Below are 26,985 nucleotides of genomic sequence, written 5' to 3' on the forward strand. Positions count from 1 at the left end.
ATGCCACCAAGTAGTGCAACCCAGTTCTCTGTATGCCACCAAGTAGTGCATCCCAGTTCTCTGTATGCCACCAAGTAATGCATCCCAGTTCTCTGTATGCCACCAAGTAGTGCAACCCAGTTCTCTGTATGCCACCAAGTAGCGCATCCCAGTTCTCTGTATGCCACCAAGTAGTGCATCCCAGTCCTCTGTATGCCACCAAGTAGTGCATCCCAGTTCTCTGTATGCCACCAAGTAGCGCATCCCAGTTCTCTGTAGTGCATCCCAGTCCTCTGTATGCCACCAAGTAACGCATACCAGTTCTCTGTATGCCACCAAGTAGTGCAATCCAGTTCTCTGTATGCCACCAAGTAGTGCATCCCAGTTCTCTGTATGCCACCAAGTAGCGCATCCCAGTTCTCTGTATGCCACCAAGTAGTGCATCCCAGTCCTCTGTATGCCACCACGTAGTGCATCCCAGTTCTCTGTATGCCACCAAGTAGCGCATCCCAGTTCTCTGTAGTGCATCCCAGTTCTCTGTATGCCACCAAGTAGCGCCTCCCAGTTCTCTGTATGCCACCAAGTAGTGCATCCCAGTTCTCTGTATGCCACCAAGTAGTGCATCCCAGTCCTCTGTATGCCACCAAGTAGTGCATCCCAGTTCTCTGTATGCCACCAAGTAGTGCATCCCAGTTCTCTGTATGCCACCAAGTAGCGCATCCCAGTTCTCTGTAGTGCATCCCAGTTCTCTGTATGCCACCAAGTAGTGCATCCCGGTTCTCTGTATGCCACCAAGTAGCGCATCCCAGTTCTGTGTATGCCACCAAGTAGTGCATCCCAGTCCTCTGTATGCCACCAAGTAGTGCATCCCAGTCCTCTGTATGCCACCAAGTAGTGCATCTTAGTTCTCTGTATGCCATCAAGTAGTGCATCCCAGTTCTCTGTATGCCACCAAGTAATGCATCCCAGTCCTCTGTATGCCACCAAGTAGCACATCCCAGTTCAGTCTAATACACTGCAGTTTCTTTAGTTCTCAGTATGCTTTGTAGGGCCCCAGTTCACAGTAATCTACTTCAATTTGCCCATGGTCACAATGTGTCACATAGTAGTGCCCTAATTCATAGAATGCTGCTAGATAGTGCCAACCACTTTACAATATGGCAAATATTTGCCAACCATTTAATATTACGTCACACTATAGTGCCCCAAGGTAACAATGCCACAATATAGTGCCTCCAGTTCTCAGTATGTCACATAGTAATCCCTCTGTTCACAGTATGCCACAATGTAGTACCCAAAGTAACATAATTCCTGATTTACTGCTGCACTGCTGACATACCTGATTACTACCCTTAGCTACGCCAATAAAATTGCCAGCCAACAGCCCAACCCAGGAAACATCCTTGTCTACCCTTCTGAGCCACCAATGCTACAGGGGCATTGTTCTGCCAAAACATGCAGTTCACACTGTTTGTGAGCAAGATTCTGCATTCGAGGATGACATTCTTGTTTTTTGGAAGAGGTCTAGGGAATCCTTTTTAAATATAGTGACACATTTGAATTCCTTGAATAGTCCCGTAAGGTTCACTTGGAACATCCAGACTGACCAGATACAATTTCTTGATATACTGACTTTTAAAAATAGGGGTTCCCTTGGCACAATTATGTACTGGTAGAGCACTGACAGAAATGCATTGATATTTGCCACTAGCCACCACACAATGGCATTAAAAGAAGGCCTCCCAGTCCCTCAATTTGTTCAAGTTTGCACAATAATACAGATGAAGTGAGAGCTGATGAACAATTGGAGGAAATGGCTAATAGATTTGCAGAAAGAGGCTAAACTGCCTGGGTGATAAAAAGATGCTTAAGTAGGGCTCGACATATCTGTACAAGGGAAAGAGCCAGTGAAGCAACTACTGGAGATGATCGTTTTGTTATCACCACCTAGCTTGATATAAAGGCTTCTAATTTTGCCAGAGTGGTGAAGACAATTGGAAAATAATACGCTCAGATGGTGCCCTAAAATCTATTGCCAAACACCGTTGGTAGCTTTTAAACATGTTCCTAATTCGAAGGACATGCTGATGGAGCCATTAAAGGACTTTCAAAAAATGGTCTGGAAATTCATGGTTATGTAAAAAACGCCCTGGTTGTTTTAGATGTCTTGGGTGTACCACCTGCAATAGCATGTTATCTGCTAAAGAATTTGCACATCCGCATACTGACAAGAAGATTCCTATAAATCATTGGTTTGAGTGCACTTCAGCTTTTGTTAAAGTTTGTAAGTGCCTTTGTGGCCTATATTATGTTAAAAATACATCAACGAACTTCCATGAGTGAATAGCGAACCATCGCTACTTGATACAGCAAGCTATTGACTGTGGATCAAGTGATAAGACCATCGCCCACCATTTAATGCTTAATATCCATTAGGTCTTCACAATAACATGGATGTTGATCGACCATGTACCTGCATTGGAACACGGTGGTGACAGAGACTGTTCTTTACTGCACAAAGAGGCAAAGTGGATTTTTGATTTGGGTACAGTTGTGCCAAGAGGACTGAATGAGTATACTAATTAAAATGTCTATGTAAAATATAGAAATAGACCTCTTGGTACCTTACACATGGTGTAGTATATTTAACAGAACCCAATATTTGCAACCATTGCTCCTCAGAAACAGTTCCCAGATCCACCTCCCATTTAAGTCTAAAATAATGCAAAAGATGAGGATTTACATGCAAATTCAAAGCGGAATACACCTTAGAGTTATGACCCCTATCACCCAAACTAAGAAGTAATTTTCTAATAGGAGAGGCAGACATGGTGGGGTGGAACTTCCTAACTGTGCCCACATGTAGCAATTGGAGATACCTGAGAAAAGAAGAGTTGGGAATATTATAATCAGTACTTATTCATTGGAAGTACTTAAAGAACTCACCTTCGAACAGTTGATCCAGAGAGGGGACCACTTTCATTATCCAAAGGTTTTAATGAGATAATCTTAACAGGTCTGGATAGGAATTATTGAACCATAGTGGGGAATCTGTGTCTAAGTCATCCCAGTTATATATTGAATGGGCAAAGTGTCACAACAGCAGTCCTTGACACAGCAAAGGAGGTAACAGAAACAGCAGAAACAGAAGAAACTGCAATGGGGGGAAAGAAGGACCCACCGGCTGGCTAGAAAGCCTGATAAAGTAAATGCAACATCAATATGAGGCCAATTGGAGAGGTGAACTAATTGTGAGGCCATAAAATAAATACGGGAATTTGGAAGACTAAATCCCCCAACAAATTTAGATTTGACTAAGGGTTTAAAGGCTACCCTGGGTGGACAATGATTCCAGATACAGTAAATTATGAGATGACACTATCTATTGCTGAGAAAACATTCTTAGGGATGTATCCCTGAGGTTAGTGTTGCTATAAATACAAGCATCTGGGTTGAAAAGACATTTTAAAAAGATTGATCTGATCCATAACAGTAAGAGGAAGCATTTACCAGTAATGCATTCAGTTTTTCAAATCAGAAGTCATTGGGTCTATATTTTGAACCACATAATCTGTCACACATAGGGGGTCATTCCGAGTTGTTCGCTCGTTATTTTTTTGTTGCAATGGAGCGATTAGTCGCTAATGCGCATGCGCAATGTCCGCAGTGCGACTGCGCCAAGTAAATTTGCTATGCAGTTAGGTATTTTACTCACTGCATTACGAGGTTTTTTCTTCGTTCTGGTGATCGTAATGTGATTGACAGGAAGTCGGTGTTTCTGGGCGGAAACAGGCCGTTTTATGGGAGTGTGTGAAAAAACGCTACCGTTTCTGGGAAAAACGCGGGAGTGGCTGGAGAAACGGAGGAGTGTCTGGGCGAACGCTGGGTGTGTTTGTGACGTCAAACCAGGAACGACAAGCACTGAACTGATCGCACTGGCAGAGTAAGTCTCGAGCTACTCAGAAACTGCACAGAGAAGTCTTTTCGCAATATTGCGAATCTTTCGTTCGCAATTTTGATAAGCTAAGATTCACTCCCAGTAGGCGGCGGCTTAGCGTGTGCAAAGCTGCTAAAAGCAGCTTGCGAGCGAACAACTCGGAATGACCCCCATGGTGTGATCTATAAACGCATATACTTCAATCTAGGGGTCCACTTCAATGGACAGGGAGATAAGAGCGTCGTGGGGAGGTGACCAGAAATGGGAAAAATACTAGACTTGTCCCAGTTAATAAGTCAACCAGAAAATGTCCGAAAGAGGTTAATAGTTTATAGCATTGAGGTTGAGAAGGTGTCAGAATCTTAACGTCAACCAACTCTCCAACCCAAAAGCCAGAAATACAAGGAGCAGCACGCAATATACAGGCCAAAGGTTCCACTGCTAGGGCAAATAAAGCTGGGGAAAGGGGACATTTTTTGAGGACATCTTGTGTACATAAAGTTGAATGCAATTAGGCTAAAAAATAGAGACAATGGGGCACTTCAAATGGATGAAAGGTTTTCACCACAAAGAAAACTCCCACCCATTGCACCCAGTTTTGGATTACCATGGGTATTTGCACTCCTGATACCCACAGTATTCAATTAAAAATAAATGGTTGTGAGATTTTCAGCTCTGAAAAGCCTGCAGTGCATGAAAAAAAATGATATTCACTTGTCCAGTGGTCTCCATGGCTTCCGGTAGTCTTCCCTCTATCTTCCCAGTGGGGAGGGGGCTGCTGGGAGATGTAGTTCTCCCAACTGCTTCCACCAAGGGGGAATACGCTCACTCAGGCAGGTCATACACACAGACACTCATGTACACACTCACAGACACTCATACACACTTGCCACACTCATACATACTTTACACTTACCGCTGCTGCAGAAGATACAAATCCCAACACTGGAGGAGAAGACACTGCTTCAGAAGGTGAGTAATTACAGACTAAGCAAAATAAATGGAAACAACAAATTGCTTAATTAGTCCTCAGGTTGGAGATAGAGGTGCAGCCTGTGTGACAGTGTAAATCCTGGTGAAAAATGTGACATTCTCTGGAGGTGTGTGAAAAAATACATGATTTCTTTAGAAATAACTGCATCTGGACTTACGCTAACAGCTCCGCCATGTGAGCAGCGCAGCCACACGCCACCGTCATGCGCTATTTCTCAGCTCCTAGAGCCTCCTGTTGGTACCTTACGCATGGTGTAGTATATTTAACAGAGCCCAATATTTGCAACCATTGCTTAGAAACAGTTCCCACATCCATCTCCCATTTAAGTCTAAGAGATACCAAAAGATGAGGATTTATACATGAATTCAAAGCATCATACACCTTAGAGGTGTGATCCCTTTTGCCCAAATTAAGAAGCAACATTTTAATCGGAGAAGCTTTCATGGATGGCAAGTAGCAATTGGAGATACCTGAAAAAAGCAGAGTTGGGAATATTATAATCAGTACTTATTTGTTGGAAGTACTTAAAGAACCCCCTCAAACAGTTGACCCAAAGAGGTGACCCCTTTTATTATCCAAAGGTTATTATGACATAAGCTTAAAAGGGCTTGATAGGAATAATTGAACCATAGGGGGGAATCTGCGTTTAAGTCATCCCAGTCATATAATGAATGGGCAAAGCAACACAAAAGCCGTGCTTGACATAGTAAAGGAGGTAACACGGAAAGAAATAACCAGATAGAAGAAATTGCAAAGAGGAGAAAGAAGGACACACCTGCTCGGATACAATATAACCCCAACTGGAGAGGTGAACTAATTGTGAGGCCATATATTTACGGCAATTTGGAAGACTTAAACCCTTAGGTTTGACTAAGGCTTTAAAGGCTACTCTGGGTGGACGATGACCCCAGATAATTGAGGGGATGACACTATTTCAGAGAAAACTTTCTTAGGGATGTACACAGGGGAGTGTTGCAATAAATACAAGTATATGGGTTGAACAGACATTTTAAAAAGATGAATTTGACCCGTAACTGTAAGAGGAAGCTTTTAGTTTTTAAAATCAGAAGTCACTGGATCTATATTTTGAACCACACAATCTGTCACAGGTGGCGTGATCCACAAACCCAGATATTTGAATCTAAGGTTCTATTTCAACAGACAGGGAGATAAGGGCATAGTGGGGAGGTGACCAGAAATGGGAAAAACCCTAGACTTGTCCCAGTTAATAAATAAACCAGAAAATGTCCCAAAGAGGTTAACAATTTGTAAAATCAAGGTTAAGGAGGAGTCAGAATTTTCTAAAAAAGAACCATGTCATCTGCATATAATACAATAACATCAACCGACTCTCCAAAACTGAAGCCAGATATACTAGGAGCAGCACGCAATATACAGGCCAAAACTTCCACTGCTAGGCAAATAAAGCCAGGGAAAGACATCCCTGTTGAGTACCCCTACTAAGCGGTAATGAAGGTGTTACATACCCATTAACCCTGATATTGGCCGCCGGTGAAGTATATAACAATTGAATCCACCGAATGAACCTAGGACCAAAGGCAAATTTATGAAGAGCCTTCCATAAGCATGGCAATTCCACAGAGTCGAAAGCATTGGCAGCATCCAAGTATACCACCACTACCTCCGACTCTGCACTGTTCTCTCTGCAGATGATAAAACAACCTACAAAGACTTTGCACAGTGGATTTACCTGGCATGATCAGCATGCACTATGGATAAGATTACTTAGCCGCATAACTAAAATCTTTGCCAATATCTTTACATCGGTGGAGAGAAGGGAGATAGGTCTATAGGAATCGGTAAAAGGCAAAACACAACCGTACATGTTTTGTGTTCGTATTATAATACTCTTAGAGAGCACCACCATTTTCCTTAAATACATGTATTATACACCCACTTACATTTATATGAATTGGTTATACTGATCCACTCTTTATTCATACCTGAGACTACACACACACCTGTGCGGTTGGTTGATTCCTTTTTTCCTGCATAAGGAATCAGGAAGATTAGGGTCCTTTCCAGGTTTAACTAAGACTATAATAATGGCCTCAGCCATGGAAGAAGGAAGCAAGCCACAGTCAAATAAAGAAATAAAAAGTTTCAGTAAGTACAGGACAAAAAATCCTCTAAATTTCTTATACACCTCCACCGGCAGGCCATTGCAACGAGAGGCTTAATTATAAGTAAGGAAAGAGGCAATGAAACATAACCATGACAGCATGAAAGTTACCTGTCTCTTATGTGTACTCTCCTTTGTTTTATTTTTGTGTTTTTATCTTGACTTATTTTTGATCTTACACCAAAGTGGAATGCTGTGAAGGTGGGTCTGATAGAGCTGTCATGGGATATAGAAGAGGAGCTAGCAAAGATCATGGCACGGCCTAACTTCATTTAAAACTAAGGAAAAGTTTATAAGTCAGAAAAATACTGGTAAACAAAATGTAGAACATTTGTTTTAGGGAGTATAGCTCACATGAGGTATACAAGAAAGATACTATTGGGACAGACACAGTCTAAGTTTTGATACAGAAGTGAACATGCTTTAAGCAGATGGGGGTGCTATAATTTGACAATTGGTAAAACAAAATACAAATCAAAGGAGCTAGAAAAGTAGATTGCACCAGTGAGAGATAGGTTACAATAAAATACAATCTGTGCTAAGATTTTCACAGAAAACGGCTTTTCTTTAAAAACGTAAATGTATTGTGCATTACATAAGACACACCTATACATAGACACAAGTATAAAATCATAATTCACATTTAGGTGATATAAAAATTGGTTACATTCTGCTGACTTTACCACAATAGCAAACCACTTACACTATCCTAGGTTAGGGTAACCTGATGCTTCATTGAAAATGCTGTGCATAAATATCCAACAGGTGGAAATTAATGAAAGTTCCTGGGAGTACTATGGTGGCAGAGTAGCTCCCAAACCATACTCCAGCATCAGCCTCGTGCTATTGTGTTGTTCGTGAATACTCCATTCTGATTCCAGGTTACCTGTTCAGCTCTGGATTCCAGTCCATTGTGCTCCATTACAGTTGCCGCTCCAGTGTCTGCACACCATTCAGCATACTGCTCCAGTGCATATCAGTTCCTGTACTTGGGAACCCAGACTGAGGGCCATGAGCTGTGTGTCAGGCACAGCTAAGTCCAAATCTCCTTGGGGGTCTGGTGAACACCACCAGCATGTTAGACTCCACACCTCAGTTTAGGGTATCCACCAATACCATGGTACAAGTATGCATCTACATCCATCCGTGACTTTGTGACAGCATGGAAGCTGTGCATATTTGGAAGGAACCATAGAAAGGAACATAGGGCCTTATTCAGTTTTGTTAGGAAATCAAAAAAGCACACTGATGGGCAAAACCATGTTGCAGTGCAGGTGGGGCAGATGTAACATGTGCAGAGAAATTTAGATTTGGGTGAGGTGTGTTCAAACTGAAATCTTTAGATTGCAGTGTAAAAAAAAAACAAAAAACAATATTTACCATGCACAGAAAAAAAATAACCTACCCAAATCTTGGGGGGCAATTCAGATCTGATCGCAGCAGCAAATTTGTTAGCTACTGGGCAAAACCATGTGCACTTCAGGTGGGGCAGATATAACATTTGCAGAGAGAGTTAGATTTGGGTGGGTTATTTTGTTTCTGTGCAGGGTAAATACTGGCTGTTTTATTTTTACACTGCAAATTAGATTTCAGTTTGAACACACCCCACCCAAATCAAACTCTCTCTGCACATGTTATATCTGCCCCCCCCCCCCCTCAGTGCACATGGTTTTGCCCATTAGCTAACAAATTTGCTGCTGCGATCAGACCTGAATTAGGCCCTAAATCCTTCTGCACATGTTACATCTGCCCCACCTGCAGTGCAACATGGTTTTGCCCATTAGTGTGCTTTTTTGTTTTACTAAGAAACCATAACCCCTGTAGTTCTAAAAGCAATTGGAAATAACAAGAGTTATGGTTGACTTACCATGGTTTACTCTTTGTCTTAAAGGTCCATAGGATCCACAGTCCTTACATTGGGGTGTAGGTAACAGAAGTCGACTGGGCACCACACAGTTAAGCTTTTAGCTCCCAGGATGCTCTGGTCTCCCTCCCCATATACCCCACCACTGGCCCAAGGAAGCCAGTTTTGTAAACAAGTCCAAGGCAGGAGTAGGATTTTCAGGAGAGAAGGAAGACCTGAATATACAAGACACACTCCCCACACAGCAGAGGAAACATCAAAAAGGGAAAAAAAAATATTCCCCCATGACAGGTGCATCAGGGTGGGCACCCTGTCTATTCTAAGGACCTCAAAGAAAACGAGTTAACCATGATAAATCTACCATAACTCTTGTTTTCTTCATCAGGGTTCATAGTGATTCACAGTCCTTACATCGGGGATGTCCTAAATCAGTTTCCCCTAAGGGTGGAGGCGTTCCTAAGTAGACAGGAGAATCTGATGCCCAAAGGAAGCACCCTGAGAGGCAAAGGTATCAAAGACATAAAACCTCAGGAACGTGTTAATAGAAGACCATATAGCTGATTTGTAGAGTTGTTCAGCAGTAGCACCTCGGTGAGTCACCCATGAGGGACCTACTGAATGTGCAGAATGAGCAGAGACTGTATCCAGAACAGGTAGATCAGCTTGAATGTAAGCCTCTGCAATTGTAATGCGAAGCCACCTGGACAGTGTTTGTTTACTAGCTGGCCAACCTCACTTATGGAATCCATACAGGACAAATAGAGTATCCGTTTTCCTTATCATGCTGGTATGTACCACGTTAATCCTTAGTGCATGAACCACATTCAATAAGGCCTCTCCAGCCGACAGATCTAGGGACTGAAAGGCTGGAACCACTTTCTCCATATTTGGATGAAACTTAGACACCACCATAGGAAGGTGACCAACCATGGTCCGGAGAACTGCCCAATCTTGATGGAAGATCAGAAAGGGAGGATGACAGGAAAGCACTCCCAAATCAGACACCCTTTTTGCTGAGGCAATAGGAGAAATAACACCTTTGCCGACAGTGGCTTATGATCCACTGACTCTAAAGTGGCTAAAGCTAAAGGCTCAAATGGGGAAGCCTTATGAGTTTGCAGGAACAGGGATAAATCCCAGGGGGCCACTGGATGTACAAAGGGAGGCTGGATATGGAGTATTCCTTGAAAAAAGGTATGCACATCTTGCAACAGAGTAATCTTTTGCTGAAACCACACTGATAGTGCAGAAATCAGAATCAGAATTAGCTTTATTGGCCAGGTATACTTGTGTATACTAGGAATTTGTCTTCGGTTTGCTATACAACAGCCAAGTAGGTAACAGATAAGCAGGTGGGGGGGGGGGGGGTAAGCAAAGTCACACAGATAGGTATACAGTAGGAACACAAGTGAGTTACATGTACGTCTAGTCAGTCAATGTTCAGGAGTTCAGCAGGCGGACCGCTTGGGGAAAGAAACTTTTGAGGCTTCTGGTGGATCTGGCGGGAACAGCCCTGTAACGCCTGCCTGAAGGAAGCAAGTTAAACATGCTGTGGCCGGGGTGTAGCTGGTCTTTTACTATCTTCATTGCCCGCTTTTTAGCTCTGGACAAGTACAGGTCCTGGACTGAGGGAAGGTCGGCCCCGATGATCTTCTCTGCGGTTCTGACCACCTTTTGGAGCCTGCATCTGTCTCTCGCGCTGGTGATGCTAGGCTAAGACCAAGGTCTAACTCTGCTTGCAGATAAGCCAGTACCCTAGAGACCCTAATGGAACAATGGTCATAGTGCCTAGGAGCACACGACAGAAAATAAGCATGCCAAATCCATTAATAGATGTAGGCTGAAGATGGTTTTCGAGCCCGCAGCATTGTCTGTATCACTGCATCTGAGTACCTCTTAGCTCTGAGGACTGATAACTCAAAAGCTAAGCTTACAAAGACAGTCAAACCAGGTCCCAATGCAGACAGGGACCCTGTCTGGTCACTGTAGCAATAGGTATGACATGTCCATTGATATATTTTGTAGATCGGCGAACCAATGACACCTGGGCCATGTACGAGTGATCAATTTCACAGTGCCTCCTTCCTGTTTGAACTTGCAAAGAACTCTGGGTAATATCAATACCAGAGGAAACAGGCAACCCTGATGGAAGGTCAACCGTACTGCTAGAGCATCCAGGGGGGCTGCCTGTGGATCTTTGGTCCTGGATCCATAGATTGGGACCTTATGATTGTGATGAGAGGCCATCAGGTCTACATCACATCTGGTGGATCCCAGATTTTTACCAGGTTCTGGAATACTTCGGGGGATAGAGCCCATTTGCATACTCCACCATATCACCATCTACACCATCAAAGGTGTAGCCCATGGACCCCAGAACCTGCATTGCCAAATGTATGGACACTCAGAGATTGTGCAGTAAGTTGTGGACCCTTGATCACAATCTGGCAACTTTGCTGGCAAGAAGAGCCTCTGTACTTGCGAATCCAGGAGAGCCCCTAGATGCAACATCCATTGTGAAGGGACAGGGGAGGACTTTTCAAAATTGCTCAGCCACCCATGGGTTTGTAGAAAAGCAAGGGTTATTTGAAGATGGTGGTGCAAAACTTCCTGAGATTGTGCCAGGAGCAACAAGTCATCCAAATATGGGAGCACCCTGATCCCTTGATGATGTAGCTGAGCTACCATAACTGCCATCAGCTTGGTAAATACCCATGGAGCCATAGCCAGCCCAAAGGGTAGTGCCTGAAACTGGTAATGCTGTTGCAGAACTGCAAAGCAGAGGAATCTCTGATGAGTAGGCACTATAGGGACATGTAGGTAGGCATCCCGAATATCCATGGATACCATAAAGTCCCCTGGCTCCTATGCTAGAGCAATAGACCAAAAGTGTTTCCATATTGAATCTGAGCATCAGCAAAAACTTGAGATTTCAGATTGGGTTTCCCGAATCAGGAAAAGGGAGTAGTAAAAACCCTTCCCCTGTTGTTCTCGGGGAACAGGGATAACCCCCACATTCAGTAAAGACTAAACAGCTCCTTGGAGCACCATGGCTATGCCTGAATTTGTTGGAGGATTGGTGCAAAAAAACTGCTGGGGAGCCATCCCACAAATGAGAGGGCATACCTGTGGGTGCCCACTTCTCACACCCGGGTGTCTGTAGTTAACTGGCACCATGAGGCTGCGAATCGCAAAAGTCGGCTTCCCACCCAGGGTCCCCCAGGAGGAGGCCCGCCTCATCAAGTGGAGGGCTTATCCCTCTGCTTGGTGGTCAGGCGTCTGGCCGTCCAGGCTTGCTTAGTCTGCGATTTAGCAGCCTTGCTGGAGACAATCTGTTATGGAAAAGCCTGCCTTTCGCTTTGCCTTGAACCCGAAAATTCTGAAAGGAAGAAGTCCCAGCCTTCGGGTTAGATTCTGATGGCAAAACAGCAGATTTAGAAGCTGCCAGCGTAGCCACAATCTTATCAAAATTTCAATGCCCTTTTAAACTCTGAATCCGCCTTCCAGGAGTGTAACCAGAGCACAAGGCAAGCTGCCACTGATGTAGCTGAGGCACAGGAAGCAAACATACTCATATCCAAGGATGCCTCTTTTATATATCGGGCAACTTGCTAGATGTTAGCAATAAGAGACACCTAGTCTCTAAAACCATCCAACTTCAGACTGTCTTCTAGTGCATCAGCCCAAATCTCTACAGCTTTTGCGACCCACGCTGAAGCTAACACTGGTCTAGTAATAGCCCCTATAAGGGATTAAATAGACTTAAGACCTGCTTCAATTTTCCTGTGTCGTACCCTTAAGGGAGAAAGCCGATGGTATAGGTAATGTAGAGGAGTGCACCAGGCATGCCACATGAACATCCACCGAAGGGGGAATTTTCCATTTAGCCCACTCTCTTTGTGGTAAAGGGTATTGAGACACCAGTCTCTTAAGCATCGGGAACTTCTTACTAGGAGCATTCCAAGCTTCCTGCATGAATTCAGCATAATACTCAGAGTGAGGGTACTCAGCCTTAACCACCTTCTGAGGCTTAAACAAAGAAGTTTTAGGTGCAGGCCCTGGTTCTTCCTCCTCAAAAACCAAAATAGACTTAACTGCCCTCACAAGGGTTGTCAAATCCACCGAGGGAGACCCAGGAATAGAGGTGTCCAACTCTTCCTCTGAGGACTCCACAGAGGCTGACCGCAGTGTAGGCTGTGATGATGAGCTGAGGAAGCCGCTGAAGGAGTATCAAGGCGGAGAAATGCGTATTCGAGTGACTGTGTCAAGGGACTTTCACCTCCAGAACGCTGTATTACGGGGTCAATACTACTGGTACACAGTGTAAATTGCAATACGGGCAATCACCATCGGAGGGAGCCTGAGCACTGTGAGTGGAAGCACTGGACCATTGACGCCTTCATTTGCTAAAGGAGGACCGTAACAGCAAAGAGTCCAATTACTGGAGGTGATATTATAAAGAGTCTACATGGTAATACCTGTGAAGGTAATCTAATGTGTGCACACATAAGTTAAAAGGGATCCAAGTAAAGTTGGGACAATCTGAAGATTATCTTATTCATGAGTTGAATCAGTTTTGGATCACAGAAATCATGTCCAATGTGAGAGAGAACATTAAGTAAAAATTCCTTGCACTTTACTGGGACATATTGATGTAATGGGGATACTATCCAGCTGAATTGTTTTTAATATAAGCCTGAGATCCGGATACTAGCAAGCCTCTAGGGATTTTAGATGCAATATTAATGGGGAAGTAAATTGTATTGTCTTTTATTTTTTATGCTGCAGCATTCATTGTATATGATAAAATTCTTTTTATTTGTGTACGTATAGAGGAAGATTCCTATTTGAATAAAAAGACTGAATATAAAATCAGTTGTAAAAGTAAATAATAATATAGAAATTGGGGTGGAAGCAGCGCTCTTGGTATACTTCTGGGATTAAATCCCGGTGGGTGTGTATATATCTTTGTTAATACTATAAGGAATGCAATTATCCTTATTAGCTAAGAGCAGCAGCATCCACTAATTACAAATATCTCCTCCACTGGTTAGTCCCAGCGCCCTTTATTGCACACACTGGGGTCCTTGTGAGAGAGCAAGGAACACGGTGTGTGTGATTATATGTGTTTGGTGTGATGATAACACGAGCGCTTATGCGCCGTACTCATCTGAGGATGGTTTGCCTGCAACAACTGCTGAGAGGCGGCCACCATGTGGTCGGAGTATGTAAATGGGTTCATCCATGGAGAATACCCCGGGGCCTGTAATGCATGAGGCAATTGCTGCGAGAAACCCCATATTAGGCAGCAAAGCAGGAAGCGCCAAGCGGTCCGTGTTAACACCTGTGCAAATGAAGCCACCCAGGGTGTTTCCTGCACAGGAGCTGGTTGAAGCAGCTGTTGTGGGTTTGGCACATAGCATTTAACACACAAATTGTCCTTCACAAGGTACTGTGGAGATAAAAAAAAAATCATGAAAAACTCATGTCGACTTTTTGACCATGTCGGTATTTTAAATGTTGGTATTTTGACCATGTTGGGATTTTTAATTGTAGGCAAACTGACCGCATCCTAAGTAAACCAATTGCAATGGGGAGTGAAGTCAACTACTCACACCACAGTGGTAGGTAGGACTTGTGCATGTATAAACTTGCTGCTTTGGGGAAAGGTATACAAGGAGACAGAACACAGCCCTGCAGCACACCCATTCCCATTTGGAATGTGGCTCAGAGACTCTTATAAGGGAAGCATGTGGGGGAAGGGCAGCTCAGAAGCGGGAAATGCAGCTGTAGAATCCGGCTCTGGGTTGGGGGAGGGTACCTACTTCCCCTGGCTGACATAATCCACAAGGAACCCTGGCCTCCATTATCCAAAGTGCCTATATATATATATATATATATATATATATATATATATGGTACCCTGTCCGCCATTATCCAAAGCGCATATATATATATATATATATATATATATATATATATATAATGAACACAGACACTCTCTGCATGCAGACGCACCGGTCATACAGACGCCTGTACTGTGACCCGGTCTCCTCGCAGTAGCGCTTAGTGTACACAGATGCAGCGGCCTATGCTGCGACCGAGACCCCTCGTGGTAGCATCTGAGACGGAAGTGAAGCGGCGGAAACTGGTCATGAACTAGGGGGAGGGGCGACCAGCAGAGTGTCTAACTCCCCACACTGACATCAACCCTAGGGATCGCAGCCTCATACTAATCCTGGTGCCTTATGATCCCTAAGGCCTAGCGCTGGAGCACCCGTGGTGGCCAGGGACGTGCGGTGAGCTAAAAGGCTAAGGAGACACGGGCTAGCACCAGAGCCAGATTTCCACACAAAATATGAGCCGAAGGGTACATCTGGGCATTATACACAGGCACAGCAGTATAAACTCCTGGAAATTTGGTGAGTTTTGATCAGAGATGTGCGGAAAAGATAAGCAGGGGAGGCACTGCCTCACCTGCCATAGACTTTTTATTCCAGAGTTTTGACTATAAAAATGGTTAGAATAATGCAAAGAAGATATTTCAATCATATTCTTTGTACTTTTCATATAATATATAGAGTCAAAACTCTGGTACAAACGTTAGTATGACAGGAAAGGCTCTGCCTCACCTGCCTCACCCCACCGCACGTCACTGGTGGTGGTGGCACGCCAGCTACTGTTTGGTAGTCTCCTCCCAATACAGTGCGGCTGTGTCCGTTATTCCCCTTCTAAGTGGAACCGTTGCTTTACCTTCTCCCCATCCTCCGGCCACAGCCTGGTAACGTCTGCTGGACCTGCTAGTTATATCCGACACAGACGCCTGTCGAGACAGCACTTGTACCGTGGGTAAGTGTTGTTGCGACCCGGTGGAGAGTTAATAGAGCGACTCTTTCCAATATGCGTATAAGACGCTGTTAGGAAAGATCACTCAGAAAACATAGTAAGACTATAAAAATAAAATAAGAAACCTTAGGGCTGCCAAACACAGCAGCCCTGTGACCATGGTCCGGCTCCTGCCGCACCAAACAAAAAACTGATCTGCCTGAACAAATGGGCGGGGATATATGGACGAGCCCGTTGCATCCAAGGAGGACTGAAAGCTTGTGATCGTTTGGTGCCAATCCGCTGTCGCTCCATCATATCCCATTGTTATCCTGTGGATAACCTGTGGACCCTGCCGGAGAAATATATATACAGGTTGAGTATCCCATATCCAAATATTCCGAAATACGGAATATTCCAAAATACTGACTTTTTTGAGTGAGAGTGAGGTAGTAAAACCTTTGTTTTCTGATGGCACAATGTACACAAACTTTGTTAAATACAAAAAATTATTGCAAATATTGTATTAAATGACCTTCAGGCTGTGTGTATAAGGTACATATGAAACATACATGAATTGTGTGTATGTATAACCACTTTGTTTAATGCACAAAGTTATTAAAAATATTGGCTAAAATTACCTCCAGGCTGTGTGTATAAGGTGTATATGAAACCTAAATGCATTCTGTGCTTAGACTTGGGTCCCATCACCATGATATCTCAGTCTGGTATGCAATTATTCCAAAATACGGAAAAATACGATATCCAAAATACTTCTGGTCCCAAGCATTTTGGATAAGGGATATTCAACCTGTATATATATATATATATGAAACCAGTAGACACATGCAGCGGCACTCAGAGACTCCTCCCAACACGTTTAAAGTGTAAACGGTGATTTAATGCATCATGAAAGTGACCAACGTTTCGGGGCCGTAGCGCCCTTTGTCAAGGTGATACAAACAGGGTACACAGCAACGTACCTTAAATACAGTGAGAAGACCCGCGAACAGGATGAACGCCGGCGGAGAGGGGGTGGGAACGGCTTCCGCCCCTAACGCCCCTGGCCGTGATGACGTAAGTGCGCCCATGCGTCATAATCCGTTGTTGCCTGGAAAATGAAGCTGACACGGTAGCCGTGGCAACCGGCGCTATCATGATATTCAGGCCTGGGATATACGCTGGCGCCTCTACGTAAAAAACAAAACACACACAAAACGACTACATAGTATATACAACAATAAACTGTGAATTACGACAATATACAAGTTACTTGTGCGGGATCTGCTACGAAAACAAATATGTTAATAGCAAACAAAGCATTGCTGGGGGACATGCGTTAGCAGGGAACACAAAACCCATCATGCCATGCTGTTTTCCACACAGGATAAACACACTCTATAATAAGTGTATACTGAGCTGCTCTGCAAAAAAATTCCTCATATACAACTATAAACGTGAAACCATGCTATGGCTGTAACAACTCGCCTATATTGTGTTAAACCACCTGGCCAATTATCCTGCTATAAATTTGACACCCACTACTATTCTGCAGGCGGCTAGCTATACGTGCCTGTTATGCCAGAAGCCCAGGCAGCATGATCAAATACTACCTTTGGTGACCAAATACAACACCTCCAGTCCGGTTGTACCTAGAGCTCTGAAAGCCATGTGGCCTATAGTATCCTCGGACAAGAAGTTACCTACATTCAAAAATAAAAGGCCTCTTACATGTTACAAAAAAATGGATTGGGAAATGGATTTAGAGGGGAACCGCACCAGTCCAAACAATAATATATAAACAGTTAGTAACCTCTGAAAAAACTGAATTTAAATAGAATTTCTTCTGTATATGGCAAATATAGATGTTGTGGGAATTTTTCAAACACCAATGTTGCTTTCAGTGGTGCTCCCTAGAGTCAGAGAGTATCAAGTACCAAAAATAACCAGAGAAGGTTCAAAGAAAAAGACTCTTTTTTGGGAGCACTCTTGATTCAGAGGAAAATATTATAATTAATAAATTTTCACAAATAACAATTTAATTGATATAAATCAAATCCTAGGAGTAAATGTGTGTGAAAAACATAGCTTAGCGAAAATATAAATAATTCTAATTATTCGTGATCTCAGATTCACGATTGATGAATTACCGGAGAGTAGAATTCTGTGATGCCAATGCCATAAAGAATTTTGCATCGTATTTATTGAAATGTATGACCATCATTTATACTGCTGATATCCATTACGGATTATATAGGTGCAGAAAGTAAAATCATTGGTCATGCGAATCCCAATATTGTATGACATAAAGTTGAGTGCCACTGTGTCCAATAGTCAGATTTTTTGCAGTACCAGGGTGTTCAAAGGAGGTCTCCCTTCCTTGTACTAACCCGGCCTTTCACTGCTTAGCTTCCAAGTTCGGAAGAGATTGGGCATCTCCAGTGAAGTATGACCGCAATTATTGGACTTTCCTCCTTGGTCACTCCAAATATATGTCAAATGGTTGCTGTATGTTAGGAATGGAAATAGCAAGTGATTCGTAACAAATGTGTTACAAAAGAAATTTACATGCAATCAGCTAAATCATCGACATATGACACAGTGGTCACAAGGGTTAATTGCATCTGCGTGACACGGCGGTCATAAGAGTACATACATATGATTATGAATAATCAGTAGATGCAATGAAAACAGTCACAAAGAAGGGGAAGGAGAAAATTGACGTATACAGTTATCCTAACAATCACCAGCTGGTTAATCAGCATAAGACACAATGGTCACAGAAAAAGATAATTATACGTACACCCCCTGATTATGTGACTGAGTTTTGTTGATTGACCTATAATTAGCTGACAAACAAGTATATGACACAGCGGCCATATAAAGAAATTATATGCATGTAATAAAATAATCATAGAATAATTAATTGGTATATGACACAATGGTCACCAAGAGATGATTATAAGCACAATTCCTTGATTATACAGCATGTGATATCAAAATCACAAAAGACATCTAGTTAAGGATAGTGACTGTGGAAAATTCACAAATGCCACGTATGATTACTACAATGGTCACCAAGAGATGATTATAAGCACAATTCCTTGATTTATACAGCATGTGATATCACAATCACAAAAGACATCTGGTTAAGGATAATGACTGTGGGAAATTCACAAATGCCACGTATAATTACTAAATAATTATCCTTATATCTGGGCTCAGAACAAATTATCAGTACGGCCGTACCAATTGAAATAGTTACTTTAAATTGTGCTGTAAAAGACAGCATATATAAGTAGAAAAATAGCTGACAGACGGGCATAAATTATCAGGATACCCGTTCTTTATGACAGACCTGTGTGGCGTAACAGCAAGCAAACGGAATAAGTGTAGCAGCAGGTTAAAGTTAAACCTGCAGACTCTATTAAATAATTTTGTGGAGAGAGGGGGATAGCTGCAATTGACAGTTTAAGGCGTTGCAATTAGGTAATGAAAGAGTAGTTAAGTTTTCTCATTGTCGTATATACGATACCAATGCTGTCATTTGTGATGTAGGTCCGTTTGTAGCTGAGTGGAAGCTCCGGAGATTGCAGCGGCGTGTGTTCGTGTTGACGCTCCAGGGGAGCGGTAGTTAGGAGCCGTTGCTATGGGAATACTTCAGGAGCCGCTGCCGCGTCTGTCCGTGGTCTCTCTGAGGAGAGCGATGGCTAGGGCCGTTACCTGGTGAAGGTCTGAGCGCTCCGGCTGGCGCGGTCACGTGTGCGCATCACGTGATCGCTATTCCTCCTGACGTACGTTTCGCATGAAAAGCTTGGTCACAGGACGTGATGAGGTCACTGGGGATTTCAGTTTATGTAGAGCAAGGCTCATAGTTGATTGGATGAACATAATGATGGACATGCTGATCCCCCAATAATGATTAAGTTGAGTAATTCTCTCAAATTAGGTATCGTGACTAATTATAACCGCCTGGGTTTAATTAATTTAACATACTAATAAATTAGCTGGGTGAGCTTGAGAAAAATACATAAGGAAAAGCTATGTAGAAGAAAATATATGTAGAGAAAAATATATATATGTAAAGAAAGGGAGAAACTTGTGGTGAAATAGTAAGCATTAAAATTGTAAATATATATAGTTGATTGTGCATCTATTAGTGTTAGTTGACTGTGTCAGTGATGAAGATACTTAATTGATGAATTATTGGATAATATAGTGTAGTTAATAGATAGGTGGTTATTAAGGTATGTTATATCATGTTTAGAGTGAGAGGGATGAGATGAATGGGATATGAAAGAGGGAGTGGGGTGGAAAAGGTGAGTAAGGAACAAATTTAAGGAGTGGAAAGTATTAAATAAATTGAGGAAGGCAGGTGTAGTGCTATTTCGTGATAAAAAGGAGAGAGAAAGGAGAGAAAAAAAGAGATGTGATTTTGCACTGGTGTGAATGTGTAAGGTGTTAGGAAAATTGTATATATATTTATTTTTTATACACATATCAGTATTTTAGGTTGACTGTGAAGAGATGAGAAGGGATACTGTATGGGATACCAGAGGTTATAGTATGAGGACATTAATTTAAATATACCCCATAATTTATGTGTTCATTCATGCCAGCTGGTTGTAAAGATCCCATTTTAAAGATCCATTCACTTTCTCTTTGCAGTAAGGTCTCAGTTAGGTTGCCTCCTCGTATTCCGAGTTTGATTTTCTCCAAGCCGAAAATTTTAAGCTCCTCCCATCTGTTTTCATGATGGGTATGGAAGTGGCGAGCGACTGAGGTTAATTGTTTCATCTTTGCCCTGTCTGAAATGGCGTTACGTATAGATCCTACATGTTCTAGGACTCGCTGTTTAAGCGGACGGGTTGTCATGCCAATATAGTTTAGGTTACAACTGCATTTTAGGCAATAGATAACCCCTTCGGTCTGGCAGTTCATGTAGTCTTTGATTTGTATCTTCTTTCCGAATTTATCTTCTACTTCCTTTGTTGGGTGCATGTATCTGCAAGCTTTACATTTGCCACAGGGATATGTTCCAGTGACAGTTGGTTTTTTTGTAGGAAGTTTTTGAAAATGACTGCTTACAAGTCTGTCTTTAAGGTTTGTGGATCTGCGCCAACTCATGGCGACCTTAGGACCCAAATTTTCGGATAAAGTGGGGTCTGCATGCAAAATGTGCCAATGTTTTTGTATTGCCGTATTCACCTTCTTCCATTCTCGGCAGAAATTTCCGACAAAACGAATGGTATTGTCAGTGTTAGAACTCTTGGGTTTTCTCTTAAAGATTAGGTCCTCTCTCTTAATAGTTTTGACCGTTTTTAAAGCTTTTTTTATGGAGGTATTACTATATCCCCTTTCACATAGTCTGTTTGTCAGTTCTTTACTTTGTGTTATAAATTCCTTATCATCTGAACAGTTCCTACGGAGTCGGAGAAATTCCCCTTTTGGGATATTTTCTATAGTTGGAGGGAAATGGGAACTGGTTTGGTGTAGTAGGGTATTTGTTGCTGTGCTCTTCCGAAATAATTTTGTGGCAATCATTCCTTCAGAATTCTTGTAGATCATTAAGTCCAAAAATGAAAGTTCTGATTGGCTTATACTGTGTGTTAGATGGATATTCAGATCATTCTTGTTAAGATGTTCTATGAATTGGTGCAGCAGGTGTAGATCACCCTCCCAGATCATGAAAATGTCATCTATATATCTGTTCCACATGACGATATGAGACGTAAATCGATCATTATGGTCTTTGAAGATAATTTCCTTCTCCCACCAGCCAAGAAATATATTGGCATATGTGGGCGCACAGGCCGCCCCCATGGCCGTACCCCTTGTTTGGAGGTAGTATTTATCATTGAATGTGAAAAAATTGTAATGTAATACAAAATACAGTAACTTAATCAGAAAAGGATGAAAATCATTCTTAGGTTTGAAAATTGGGAGAAAGACCCTCAATTCCAACGGTGTTTTGAGAAAAACAAATTGGAACTCCAAACTTATGAACAAACCATCATAGACAGAAAAAAGACCAAATTTGTGAGAGACAAAAGAGATTTTGCATCTGGGAAAATCTTCAAATGGCAAAAACCAACTTGGAGAAAAGATCCTCCCAAATACACAGGCCAATATTCATCATCTGAGGCGGAGATCTCGGGAACAGAAGATACCCCAGACTACACCAAAGAAGGACGTTCCAACTCCAGAAGTGACATTCCTTCCAACCCTCAAAACTCAGCGTCTTTTTTAGGCGATTCACGAATAGGAAGAGGAAGACAAAGAGAAGGAAGACGAGGCGGGGGCGCAAAAAGAAGAGGACAGCGACAATGGGATTCCTCACCACCAACGACCCGCAACACATACAGACGACAACACCAACAGGAGCGGTGGTAACTCAGAACTGTGACCAAGATTCAAAATTAAAAATTATTAATCTCTCAGATCATGAACTTACACAAGCTCAAGAATCCGTACTTCAAAAAGGTCTGACTTTCTCGCCTACAGAGCATTTCGACAGATTCAAGTGGGAAAAAGACCTGAAGTTATTTGGTAGGAAACTGCTATTAACTAAATTATACGCTGATAAGGAAACAACATCACTATTATCTTTAGAATCCCAATCTTCAGATATATCACAGATGGAGCAAGAAGCACTAGACGCATTGCAGGAACTCGAACAAGAACAACATCAGCAAATGGAAGTGGATCCTACTACCAGACCGAGATGTAAAAAGAAGTCTACCTTCTTCCCACAGGAACAAATCTGTCCAGAGGTATCAGTATTCATGAAACTGGTAGCGAAAGAATTTGACCTCATCCATATCAACAAACATAAATGGCGGGGTAATTCTAATCTTACCCGACAAGAAAGAACTGCTCTAAGGGAAATACAGACATGGCAAGATGTCGTTATCAAATCCTCGGACAAAGGAGGTAATGTTGTCATCTGGCCTATAACGGAATATATTAAAGAAGCACATCGACAACTCGACACTACCAACTGCTATAAAAGGATACTACTCAATCCCCTCCAAGATTACAAAAGAATTTATGAAAATATTCTCAATCAAGCACTAGCACAAGGAACAATTACAAAACAGGAATATGATTATCTATTGACACCGAACCCCAAGATTCCAACCTATTACCTACTACCTAAAGTACACAAAAATATCGAAACTCCCCCAGGGAGACCCATTGTGTCTGGGTTAGGAGGATTAACAGAAAAGGCCAGTACCTTTCTTGATTTACATCTCAGGCAATATGTCCTGAACCTTCCCTCATATGTCCAGGACACAACCGATATATTGAGGAAACTGCATGATTTAAAATTGGAAGAAAATCAATATCTGGTGTCACTTGATGTTGAAGCATTATATACATCAATAGGTCATAAAGATGGAATAAGAGCAGTAGAACATTTTCTACATAATGAACCTAAGAATGATTTTCATCCTTTTCTGATTAAGTTACTGTATTTTGTATTACATTACAATTTTTTCACATTCAATGATAAATACTACCTCCAAACAAGGGGTACGGCCATGGGGGCGGCCTGTGCGCCCACATATGCCAATATATTTCTTGGCTGGTGGGAGAAGGAAATTATCTTCAAAGACCATAATGATCGATTTACGTCTCATATCGTCATGTGGAACAGATATATAGATGACATTTTCATGATCTGGGAGGGTGATCTACACCTGCTGCACCAATTCATAGAACATCTTAACAAGAATGATCTGAATATCCATCTAACACACAGTATAAGCCAATCAGAACTTTCATTTTTGGACTTAATGATCTACAAGAATTCTGAAGGAATGATTGCCACAAAATTATTTCGGAAGAGCACAGCAACAAATACCCTACTACACCAAACCAGTTCCCATTTCCCTCCAACTATAGAAAATATCCCAAAAGGGGAATTTCTCCGACTCCGTAGGAACTGTTCAGATGATAAGGAATTTATAACACAAAGTAAAGAACTGACAAACAGACTATGTGAAAGGGGATATAGTAATACCTCCATAAAAAAAGCTTTAAAAACGGTCAAAACTATTAAGAGAGAGGACCTAATCTTTAAGAGAAAACCCAAGAGTTCTAACACTGACAATACCATTCGTTTTGTCGGAAATTTCTGCCGAGAATGGAAGAAGGTGAATACGGCAATACAAAAACATTGGCACATTTTGCATGCAGACCCCACTTTATCCGAAAATTTGGGTCCTAAGGTCGCCATGAGTTGGCGCAGATCCACAAACCTTAAAGACAGACTTGTAAGCAGTCATTTTCAAAAACTTCCTACAAAAAAACCAACTGTCACTGGAACATATCCCTGTGGCAAATGTAAAGCTTGCAGATACATGCACCCAACAAAGGAAGTAGAAGATAAATTCGGAAAGAAGATACAAATCAAAGACTACATGAACTGCCAGACCGAAGGGGTTATCTATTGCCTAAAATGCAGTTGTAACCTAAACTATATTGGCATGACAACCCGTCCGCTTAAACAGCGAGTCCTAGAACATGTAGGATCTATACGTAACGCCATTTCAGACAGGGCAAAGATGAAACAATTAACCTCAGTCGCTCGCCACTTCCATACCCATCATGAAAACAGATGGGAGGAGCTTAAAATTTTCGGCTTGGAGAAAATCAAACTCGGAATACGAGGAGGCAACCTAACTGAGACCTTACTGCAAAGAGAAAGTGAATGGATCTTTAAAATGGGATCTTTACAACCAGCTGGCATGAATGAACACATAAATTATGGGGTATATTTAAATTAATGTCCTCATACTATAACCTCTGGTATCCCATACAGTATCCCTTCTCATCTCTTCACAGTCAACCTAAAATACTGATATGTGTATAAAAAATAAATATATATACAATTTTCCTAACACCTTACACATTCACACCAGTGCAAAATCACATCTCTTTTTTTCTCTCCTTTCTCTCTCCTTTTTATCACGAAATAGCACTACACCTGCCTTCCTCAATTTATTTAATACTTTCCACTCCTTAAATTTGTTCCTTACTCACCTTTTCCACCCCACTCCCTCTTTCATATCCCATTCATCTCATCCCTCTCACTCTAAACATGATATAACATACCTTAATAACCACCTATCTATTAACTACACTATATTATCCAATAATTCATCAATTAAGTATCTTCATCACTGACACAGTCAACTAACACTAATAGATGCACAATCAACTATATATATTTACAATTTTAATGCTTACTATTTCACCACAAGTTTCTCCCTTTCTTTACATATATATATTTTTCTCTACATATATTTTCTTCTACATAGCTTTTCCTTATGTATTTTTCTCAAGCTCACCCAGCTAATTTATTAGTATGTTAAATTAATTAAACCCAGGCGGTTATAATTAGTCACGATACCTAATTTGAGAGAATTACTCAACTTAATCATTATTGGGGGATCAGCATGTCCATCATTATGTTCATCCAATCAACTATGAGCCTTGCTCTACATAAACTGAAATCCCCAGTGACCTCATCACGTCCTGTGACCAAGCTTTTCATGCGAAACGTACGTCAGGAGGAATAGCGATCACGTGATGCGCACACGTGACCGCGCCAGCCGGAGCGCTCAGACCTTCACCAGGTAACGGCCCTAGCCATCGCTCTCCTCAGAGAGACCACGGACAGACGCGGCAGCGGCTCCTGAAGTATTCCCATAGCAACGGCTCCTAACTACCGCTCCCCTGGAGCGTCAACACGAACACACGCCGCTGCAATCTCCGGAGCTTCCACTCAGCTACAAACGGACCTACATCACAAATGACAGCATTGGTATCGTATATACGACAATGAGAAAACTTAACTACTCTTTCATTACCTAATTGCAACGCCTTAAACTGTCAATTGCAGCTATCCCCCTCTCTCCACAAAATTATTTAATAGAGTCTGCAGGTTTAACTTTAACCTGCTGCTACACTTATTCCGTTTGCTTGCTGTTACGCCACACAGGTCTGTCATAAAGAACGGGTATCCTGATAATTTATGCCCGTCTGTCAGCTATTTTTCTACTTATATATGCTGTCTTTTACAGCACAATTTAAAGTAACTATTTCAATTGGTACGGCCGTACTGATAATTTGTTCTGAGCCCAGATATAAGGATAATTATTTAGTAATTATACGTGGCATTTGTGAATTTCCCACAGTCATTATCCTTAACCAGATGTCTTTTGTGATTGTGATATCACATGCTGTATAAATCAAGGAATTGTGCTTATAATCATCTCTTGGTGACCATTGTAGTAATCATACGTGGCATTTGTGAATTTTCCACAGTCACTATCCTTAACTAGATGTCTTTTGTGATTTTGATATCACATGCTGTATAATCAAGGAATTGTGCTTATAATCATCTCTTGGTGACCATTGTGTCATATACCAATTAATTATTCTATGATTATTTTATTACATGCATATAATTTCTTTATATGGCCGCTGTGTCATATACTTGTTTGTCAGCTAATTATAGGTCAATCAACAAAACTCAGTCACATAATCAGGGGGTGTACGTATAATTATCTTTTTCTGTGACCATTGTGTCTTATGCTGATTAACCAGCTGGTGATTGTTAGGATAACTGTATACGTCAATTTTCTCCTTCCCCTTCTTTGTGACTGTTTTCATTGCATCTACTGATTATTCATAATCATATGTATGTACTCTTATGACCGCCGTGTCACGCAGATGCAATTAACCCTTGTGACCACTGTGTCATATGTCGATGATTTAGCTGATTGCATGTAAATTTCTTTTGTAACACATTTGTTACGAATCACTTGCTATTTCCATTCCTAACATACAGCAACCATTTGACATATATTTGGAGTGACCAAGGAGGAAAGTCCAATAATTGCGGTCATACTTCACTGGAGATGCCCAATCTCTTCCGAACTTGGAAGCTAAGCAGTGAAAGGCCGGGTTAGTACAAGGAAGGGAGACCTCCTTTGAACACCCTGGTACTGCAAAAAATCTGACTATTGGACACAGTGGCACTCAACTTTATGTCATACAATATTGGGATTCGCATGACCAATGATTTTACTTTCTGCACCTATATAATCCGTAATGGATATCAGCAGTATAAATGATGGTCATACATTTCAATAAATACGATGCAAAATTCTTTATGGCATAGGCATCACAGAATTCTACTCTCCGGTAATTCATCAATCGTGAATCTGAGA

At 41.8% G+C, this 26,985-nt stretch overlaps 2 pseudogenes; one reads left to right on the plus strand and one right to left on the minus strand.

Annotated features, from left to right (window-relative positions):
• Positions 1-18,082: 18,082 nt before the first annotated feature.
• LOC134937893 (5S ribosomal RNA) lies at positions 18,083-18,202 on the minus strand (annotated as a pseudogene).
• An 8,447-nt stretch (positions 18,203-26,649) lies between these two features.
• Positions 26,650-26,769, plus strand: LOC134937894 (5S ribosomal RNA; annotated as a pseudogene).
• Positions 26,770-26,985: the final 216 nt, after the last annotated feature.

Source organism: Pseudophryne corroboree, chromosome 6 (assembly GCF_028390025.1).
Source record: "Pseudophryne corroboree isolate aPseCor3 chromosome 6, aPseCor3.hap2, whole genome shotgun sequence".
NCBI lineage: Eukaryota > Metazoa > Chordata > Amphibia > Anura > Myobatrachidae > Pseudophryne > Pseudophryne corroboree.